This window comes from Xyrauchen texanus, chromosome 1 (genome assembly GCF_025860055.1).
Source record: "Xyrauchen texanus isolate HMW12.3.18 chromosome 1, RBS_HiC_50CHRs, whole genome shotgun sequence".
Classification (NCBI taxonomy): Eukaryota; Metazoa; Chordata; class Actinopteri; order Cypriniformes; family Catostomidae; genus Xyrauchen; species Xyrauchen texanus.
The window spans coordinates 1,284,767-1,294,430 of NC_068276.1; the positions used below are offsets into that span (position 1 = coordinate 1,284,767).

At 50.4% G+C, this 9,664-nt stretch overlaps 1 protein-coding gene across 1 annotated transcript in view; it reads left to right on the plus strand.

Annotated features, from left to right (window-relative positions):
• The window catches only part of LOC127648401 (histone H2A-like), a 374,379-nt gene that overhangs the window by 98,296 nt on the left and 266,419 nt on the right, over positions 1 to 9,664 (plus strand). The window lies entirely within an intron of this gene.

The following is a 9,664-nucleotide window of genomic DNA, read 5'->3' on the forward strand; positions in this document are numbered from 1 at the left end:
AGCTTGTGAACAGGTTTGTTGAGCAATGGAGGAGTCAGGAGACAGCGAAGCAGGTTTGAAATCAGCACTTTAATTTCTTTCACGAACATACGACGGTCACCGCCGTAGAAATGTAAACATAAACAAAACAATATCACACTCAGTCTGTGGAGCTTTCTAGATCCACTCTCTCGCTCCCTCTCGACACTTGGCGTCCCTTTAAATGTCTCTCTCCGTATCACTACAACAAGACACAGGTGTTAGAGATAATTACAAACCAGGTGACAAGCCTTACCGCTCTCTCTCTCCCGCAGACTGACACACGACCACGCCCCCATGCCACATAGCTGTATAATGCAGGGTTAAGAATATAGGGGATGTGAACATTTTATATTTAAAAACTTTATTTTTAAAGACAGAACACATGCACGTTTGTTACGATCGTTTAACTTTTTATTTGTAATCTATTTATTGTCTCCTTTAACAGTGATAATGTTACATCTAAATATGGAGTTTACATTTTTTTTAGAAGACAACATACTATGGTATAGACAATTATAATCTATAAAATAAACATAAGAATCAATCAATTGAGAGAGAAAAACCTGCAGATGCTGGCTATGATAGAGAGTATGTCTAATAAATCCACCGCTTTAACTGATCTCTAACTTTTTTATCTGAAGCAAACGCTGTTAAAGCACATTTAATGCTTTTTTTAAAACAAAAATTAAGTATCACAAATGTAAAATAAAGTATCGAAACAATCAACTTTATATACCTGAGATCCACCTGCATGCCTCTGCTCGGCCATGATGTTTGATCCGTGTCTCAAGCTAATGATGTAACTTCCAGGGAGGCATCACCGAGCCCGTTGTACACGCCCCAATCCCCTGACTCCACCCCCATGTCAAAACAGTGCCATAAAGTGAAACGCACAGAAAAGTGAAGCGCAAAGGCAAAACGGTATCACGAGCTCACACATGATGGAAATGCAGATTAAAAGGAGCATTGCAAAGAAAAAGATGTGTGGCAAAATCATTGCTGCCTAAAAATCTGTTGCAGAGATAAAAAAGGATAAAAGTTCTTTAGTTTCTTTTACAACAGTCATTGATTTTTGCAATTAATTATATCTTGGTTTTTGCTATATTTTATTTATATTTTGCAATACTTTTTTTTCTTTTGCAAAACTTTATTTTATTTTCCAATACTTTATATTATTGCAAGTATATGTGGCATGGAATTGATCCCATACAAAGCGACATAGTTTCTTAATCTAAACGGGTATGTATAACGGGTAAGTATAATTCCCCTTCTGTCGCTCTCTCCACGTTGTGTAGGAGAAGCGACACTAGGGGTCTCTCTTGAGCGCCGATATCCACCTCTGATCTATGAAAAAAGGCCAATGAGAGTTGGCAGCCGGTATTTGCATGTCCCTACTCGACATACGGGTATTTAAGTGGCGCAAATACGGGAGTTCATTCAGAAAATTTCTTCGGAGCCGATGGTCTGTCTGCAGTTTGCTGCGAGTTACACACCACTAACGTTCCTGTTTCCTCTGACGATCTGCATGCTGTTGGATCTTGACGGCGCACAATAGCGGCTTTCTCCTTCACATTGCACAGCGTGCTTTGTTGCCCCTGAGCGCTTCGACAGCGCAGACACACACACACATTGTGTATTTAAAAGAGCAAATTTCTATTAAAAGAGTAATTTCTCTAAAAGAGCAAAACACAGCGGCGTTGAACGTCCCTTTCAGGACGCGTCTTTTTGAAGATGCCCTTCCGCCCCTGACGGCCACAGGCGCTGTCTCGTGTGTTTGGGCCGCGATCACACCGAGGCGGCGTTTGTGGATGGTTCATGTTCTCACTGCGAGAACATGACCATGACCACGTTGCGGTAAAGCAAGCCACCCCAGCTGCACCCCGCATTGCTCCTTCTTCCCACGGGATTGAGGATGATGCGGTTGGTGCTGGGGGCGATTTGGGGACGGCAGCGGGTGCAGTTTCGCCGGGTAGCCCCCCGCGAACCACCCGTTCCCCGACACACTCGCTGGTCCCCGTCCATGCTCGCGGCGATAGCGGCTCGCCTCACGGCCTGGCTGTCTATCCTCCCGAGCCCGAAGCAGATGAGCTCGCCGCTGCATCGGAGAGTGTGATGTCTGATGCCGAGGACTCCCCTGGACTGCCGCCTTCAGGCCAGCAGGCCCAGGCTGAGGCCGACGCTCAGTTGTCATGCTTTCCCGGGCCGCCGTGAGCGTGGGGTTGGATTGGAACCCTCCATCCTCCCCACAGCCTTCATGGTTGGATGACTGGTTCCTGGGGACAGCGCGCCGTTCGCGGCCTCGCATCCCCCCGGTCCCGTTTTCCCCAGAGGTGCATGACGAGCTGACGTCTACATGGAGAGCCCCGCTCTCCGCTTGTCTACGTGCCACCTGCTCCACTCTCACCACCCTCGACGGCGGAGAGCGCCATGGATACAGGGCGATTCCCCAGGTCGTAGGGCCTGCAGTCGGTCCAGCTGATTTGGGAACGGTTTGGCAAGGCCCAGGTAGACCTGTTTGCCTCCCAGGAAACCTCCCACTGCCCGCTCTGGTACGCCCTAAAAGAGGCTCCCCTCGGGACAGACGCGCTGGCACACAGCTGGCCCTCGGGGCTGCACAAGTACGCATTTCCCAGGCCAGTGCCCACGAGCACGCAACACTCCTTGTCGAGTGAGCTCGGACACGCAAAGGGGGGCACGGCCTGAGTGTGATAAGCCAGTGAAATGGCATCTACTACCCAGTGGGAAAGCCTCTGTTTGGAGACAGCGTTTCCTTTCCGCTGTCCCCAAAGCATACAAAGAGCTGCTCAGAGTGTCTAAAGCTCTGCGTGCGGTCCAGATAGGTACGCAAAGCACGTACCGGACACAGAAACGATGGGGCTGGGTCTGCCTCCAACCTCTCCTGCAGGAATAGGAGCACTGACCTAACTGCGCACCTCTGTGGGTCTTCAGACCAGGAAGAACACCAATTTGTGAACATGCGCCACTTCAGGGCGTAGAGCTGCCTGGTGGAAGGGGCTCTGGCTTGGTTGATCATGTCTACGACAGTAGGTGGTAGGCCAGCTAGATCTCCCGCGTCCTGTCCAGGGACCAGACGTGGAGTTTCCAGAGGTCTGGATGCGGATGCCAGAGCATGCCCTGCCCCTGAGAAAGAAGGTCCTTCCTCAGGGGAATTCGCCAGGGAGGGGCTGTAGCGAGGAGTACGAGGTCCGAGAACCAGGCCCGGTTGGGCCAGTATGGAGCCACTAGTGTGACTTGCTCCTCGTCCTCCCTGACCTTGCACAGCACCTGTGCAAGAAGGCTCACTGGGGGAAATGCGTACTTGCGCAGCCCCGTGGGCCAGCTGTGTGCCAGCGCGTCTGTCCCGAGGGAAGCCTCTGTCCGGCCATACCAGAGCGGGCAGTGGGAGGTCTCTCGGGAGGCAAGCAGCTCTACCTGGGCCTTACCGAGTCATTCCCAAATCAGCTGAACCGACTGGGGGTGAAGCCTCCACTCTACACTGGGCTAGCATTGTCGTGACAGCGCGTCCGCTACCACATTGAGTTTGCCGGGGATGTGAGTGGCACGCAGCGACCTGAGTTGAGTATGCGGATGCCGGCTTCTCAGAGCAGGGCAAGAGCTGCCTCTACGACTTTCGTGAAGACGCGAGGGGACAGAGACATGCTGAAGGGGAGGACTTTGTACTGGAATGCCTGGCCGTCGAACGCGAACCATAGGAAGGGTCGGTGTCGCGGCAGAATTGAGACGTGGAAGTACGCGTCCTTCAGGTCTACCGCTGCGAACCAATCTAGGTGCTGGACGCCTGTTAAGATACACTTTAGCGTGAGCATTTTGAACGGGAGTTTGAGCAGTGCTCGGTTTAAAACTCGCAGGTCCAAGATTGGTCGTAAGCCGCCGCCTTTCTTGGGTACAACGAAGTAAGGGCTGTAGAAACCCTTCTTCATTTCGGTTGGAGGGACAGGCTCTATCGCGTCTTTGAGTAGAAGAGTAGCGATCTCCGCGCGCAGGGATTGGGCATATTCGCCATGCACTGCAGTGAAGCGGACGCCCGCGATGGGGGGCGGGGGCCTGGCAAACTGAATTGCGTAACCGAGTCGGATGGTCCGGGCCAGTCAGTGTGATGGGTTGGGAAGTGAAAGCCACGAATCCAATCTCTGTGCTAGGGGCACCAAGGGGACGAGTATTTTCGACGTACCCGGCGGGGCGGAGCAGCGGGGCGGAGCAGGTAATGTGCCGTCGGGAGGCGAGGGTGTGTCCCGAGGCTTTGGTGCTGAGAAAAGACTTGAAGCACTTACCTTGCTCCGCGCACCCGATAGGGGGCGGGTTAGTGACTGAGGAGGAGGTCTTATGGTGGCGTCCTCTGGACTCGTCAGAACCGGCCGGCCGGGGGTCAGTCGTGGGGCTGAAGGCGGACCTTTGGCCGCATCCAGCATGCCGGGACTGTTGAGATCTGGGGACAGAGTGCCGTGAGAACGGCATTTGCGGGCCAGATGACTCAGAGGCAAAGGAAATATCTCTTTTATTGAGAATTTGTGTACCGCTGCCCCAGTTAAGGGGAGCGGCAAATGAAATGTATTCAAAACAAAATTCTCCTCCAGGCCCTCCACCGGGGGACAGAGCGGTCTTACCATCTCCGGAGCTAATGTCTTGGGCTCTGGGTCGTCCGTTTCAGGAGCGCCTGGGAGCCTTCCGGGTCCTCGAGGGGGTCCATGAAATGGGGGGTGTCGGCTTCCTGCGGGGCACTCGATGTGTGGGCTCAGAGCTGGGCCCAGGTTGAGGCGGAGCAGCCTGTTGTTTCTTCGCAGGGGGACGCCCTCGGCGAGCAGACGGGGCATGGCCCGAGGCGGCAGACTTGCGGCGAGGCAGGATCTGGGAGATCGCCTCTGTCTGTTTCTTCACCGCGGAGAACTGCTGGGTAACGTCCTCGACGGTGTCACCGAAGAGGCCGAACTGGGAGACTGGGGCGTCGAGAAAGCGAGTCTTGTCGGTCTCACGCATCTCGACCAAGTTCAGCCACAGGTGTCGTTCCTGGACCACGAGGGTGGCCATTGCCTGCCCGAGTGACTGCGCTGTGACCTTCGTGACTCTGAGGGTGAGGTCGGTCGCTGAGCGCAGTTCCTGCAGCACATCGGGATCAGGGCTACCCACGTGCAATTCTTTGAGCGCCTTGGCCTGGTGGACTTGCAGGAGGGCCATGGCGTGCAGGGCGGAAGCGGCCTGTCCAGCGGCGCTGTAGGCCTTCGCTGTCAGCGAGGATGTTGTCCTACAGGCCTTGGAGGGGAGTACAGGGCGACCCCGCCAGGTGGTAGGGTTTCCGGGGCATAGGTGAAGCGCAACAGCCCTATCCACCGGGGGAATCGTTGTGTATCCGTGGACCGCTCCGCCATCGAGGGTAGCGAGAGCGGATGAGCGAGTGGCTTTGCGAGAGGTGAAAGGCGCTCTCCACAGCGACGTCAGCTCATCATGCACTTCTGGGAAAAACGGGACTGGGGGGGCGTGGCCGTGGGCGGCACCCAGACCCCAGGAACCAGTCATCCAACCGAGATGGCTGTGGGGAGGACGGAGGGTTCCAGTCCAAGCCCACGCTGGCGGCGGCCCGGGAAAGCATGTCGGACATCTGGGCGTCAGCCTCAGCCTGGGGGTGCTGGCCCGAAGGCGGCAGCCCAGGGTAGTCATCCGCATCAGACGCCGTGCTCTCCAATGCAGCGGCGAGCTCATCCGCTTCAAGCTCTAGAGGATAGGCAGGCTGGCTGTGAGGCGAGCCGCTGTTGCCTCGAGCACGGACGGGAGTCAACGAGCGTGCTGGGGAATGGGTAGTCCGCGGGTCTCTGGTACACGACGGAGCCGCACCCGCTGCCGCCCCCAAATCAATCCCGTGGGAAGGAGGAGCAATGCGAGGAGTGGCTGGAGTGGCTTGTTCTCGGTTGAAAACAAGTCGCGACCGCAACACGGGTGTGTGTAACTCGTAGCAGACAGCATACAAGACCATCGGCTCCGAAGAAAATTTCTGAATGAACTCTAGTATTTGCCTCGCCTTTTTACCTGTATGTCTGGGGGCGGGGTATGCAAATACTAGCTGCCAACTTCTCATTGGCCTTTTTTCATAGATCAGAGGTATATTCGGTGGCTCAAGAGAGACCCCTAGTGTCGCTTCTCCGACACAACTTAGAGAGAGCGACAGAAGGGGAACAACATATTTACACAACACAATTTACATAACAAATGTACACATACTTACACAACACAATGAACAGTAAACAATACACACATAGATACATTTATAATGTTTAATAACACTCTGATTAAATTTCAGTTGTTTATATGAATAATTTAAATGCACAAACAATATGTAACAAAATAAAAAGCACATAACTACTGTGTATGTAAAAGAGGAACTGAAACAAAACAACAAAGTCTAACGTGTAAACTGTCATAATCAGCTCTGAGAATTGTGCAGTGATATAACGAGCAGGTGATCAATGTCATCGCTGTGAGGTTTGGGATAAGATATATTGACAAATGTACCTTGGAATGTAACCAAATAAACATACTCTTTCCTCCCGAGGTTTCTTCTTTATCTAAAGGAGTTGTATCTATACCACTCTCACCTTTGGCTTGCTCATTGAGTACCCATTGTGTTTAATCAAATGTCTTCTATTGTTCTGTGTGTGTAAACTAATTAAAGCAATTTCGTGTTTGTGTCCCTCTCACCAATACCATTGTAATAAGACACTTATGTGCGATATACTCATTTTTTTTTTGATTTAACCAACACATCTACCTCTTCTGCCATTTCATTCCTCACGGGAAAAAAATAAATAAAAATTGCACTGAAAATATCAGATTTGTATATTGCACTGTACATAACAGAAACCATAACCCGGTCTTACTCTAAATCATTCTGAAGTTAAATTTCTTCTCTATGCAGATGATCTGGTGCTGCTGTCAGCTACTGCACAAGGGCTACAGCAGCACCTGTACCTGCTGGAGAACTACTGTCAGAACTGGGCCATGACAGTCAATCTGAAAAAAACTACAATTATGATCTTCCAGAAAAAACCCAGATTACAGGACAGCAGATACACATTCACTCTGGGGAACACTGCAATAGAACACACCAGACACTATGACTACCTCATAGTGGTACCTCATAATTTTTAAATTACCTTTAAGCCTAATGTATCAAATGTGATACAAATAATTGTTTAAAAAAACAGCCCAATTAAAAAAAAATATAATAATAATTTTCATCTATTTCATATGTCAGGCTTTATTGGGTTAAACATATAAAAATTTTAATTTCTGATAAAAATTAGTGCTTCAGGGGGTTTTGGTCTGGCAGTGAATGCACTAAAAGATAATGCTAGAAGAGTATTCTATGCTATTATGGGCAAATTTACCCACGTAGACATTCCTGTAACAATCTGGTGTAAGATCTTTGATAGTATTATAATGCCTATTGCTCTGTACAGATGTGAGGTTTGGGGTCTGTCTGGCAGATTACTGGAGATGGGACAAACACCCCATAGAACCCTGGATGCAGAATTCTGTAGAAACATTCGAAGAGTTCAGAGAAGAACACCTACTAATGCATGCCGGGCCGAACTAGGCAGATACCCCTCCAAACACACTGCAACATGAAGCCCTTAAAACCCAAGAGCTGAAGCCTAAAACCAGAAAACTCACAAACCCACTAACAACTAACTAACACCAGTTTCAGACCAGCACTGCTGAACTAAACCACATCAGAATAAACCAAATCATAAAAGAAAGCAAAAATTCATATTTGGATCATTGGGAAAATGGAAGTAAAAACCAAAGCAAACTGGAATGTTATCGGACCCTAAACAGAACATATAATCTGGCAGAATATCTGCACACTGTAAGAGATCCAAAACAGAGACGGATCCTCACCAAATACAGACTCAGTGATCACAGTCTGGCCAGAGAAAAAGGCCGACACAGACAAACATGAACGAGTCTGTGCTCAATGTGACACGAGTGAGGTTCGAGACAGAGACACACTTTCTCCTTCACTGGGAGAAATTTACAGAGGTGAGAGAGAGAAACCTCCACAAACTCTCAAACCTCATGCCACAGTTTTCCAGTTCAGCAGAAACTGCATCTGTGCAGGTGTTACTGGAGGAGAACAGATCAGATGCTGTTGTTACTGGGGGAGATCAGATCAGATGCAGGTGTTACTGGGGGAGATCAGATCAGATGCTGGGGTTACTGGAGGAGATCAGATCAGATGCTGGTGTTACTGGGGGAGATCAGATCAGATCAGATGCTGGTGTTACTGGAGGAGATCAGATCAGATGCAGGTGTTACTGGGGGAGATCAGATCAGATGCTGGTGTTACTGGAGGAGATCAGATCAGATGCTGGTGTTACTGGGGGAGATCAGATCAGATGCTGGTGTTACTGGGGGAGATCAGATCAGATGCTGGTGTTACTGGGGGAGATCAGATTAGATGCCGGTGTTACTGGGGAGATCAGATTAGATGCCGGTGTTACTGGGGGAGATCAGATCAAATGCTGGTGTTACTGGGGGAGATCAGAACAGATGCTGGTGTTACTGGGGGAGATCAGATCAGATGCTGGTGTTACTGGGGGAGATCAGATTAGATGCTGGTGTTACTGGGGGAGATCAGATTAGATGCTGTGTTACTGGGGGAGATCAGATCAGATGCTTGTGTTACTGGGGGAGATCAGATCAGATGCTTATGTTACTGGGGGAGGTCAGATGCAGGTGTTACTGGGGAGATCAGATCAGATGCTGGTGTTACTGGGGAGATCAGATCAGATGCTGGTGTTACTGGAGGAGATCAGATCAGATGTTTGTGTTACTGGGGGAGATCAGATCAGATGCTGGTGTTACTGGGGGAGATCAGATCAGATGCTGGTGTTACTGGGGGAGATCAGATCAGATGCTTGTGTTACTGGGGGAGATCAGATCAGATGCTGGTGTTACTGGAGGAGATCAGATCAGATGCTGGTGTTACTGGGGGAGATCAGATCAGATGCTGGTGTTACTGGGGGAGAACAGGTCAGATGCTGGTGTTACTGAAGGAGAACAGGTCAGATGCTGGTGTTACTGAAGGAGAACAGATCAGATGCTGGTGTTACTGGAGGAGAACAGATCAGATGCTGTTGTTACTGGGGGAGATCAGATCAGATGCAGGTGTTACTGGGGGAGATCAGATCAGATGCTGGTGTTACTGGAGGAGATCAGATCAGATGCTGGTGTTACTGGGGGAGATCAGATCAGATCAGATGCTGGTGTTACTGGAGGAGATCAGATCAGATGCAGGTGTTACTGGGGGAGATCAGATCAGATGCTGGTGTTACTGGAGGAGATCAGATCAGATGCTGGTGTTACTGGGGGAGATCAGATCAGATGCTGGTGTTACTGGGGGAGATCAGATCAGATGCTGGTGTTACTGGGGGAGATCAGATCAGATGCTGGTGTTACTGGGGAGATCAGATCAGATGCTGGTGTTACTGGAGGAGATCAGATCAGATGCTGGTGTTACTGGGGGAGATCAGATTAGATGCCGGTGTTACTGGGGAGATCAGATTAGATGCCGGTGTTACTGGGGGAGATCAGATGAAATGCTGGTGTTACTGGGGGAGATCAGAACAGA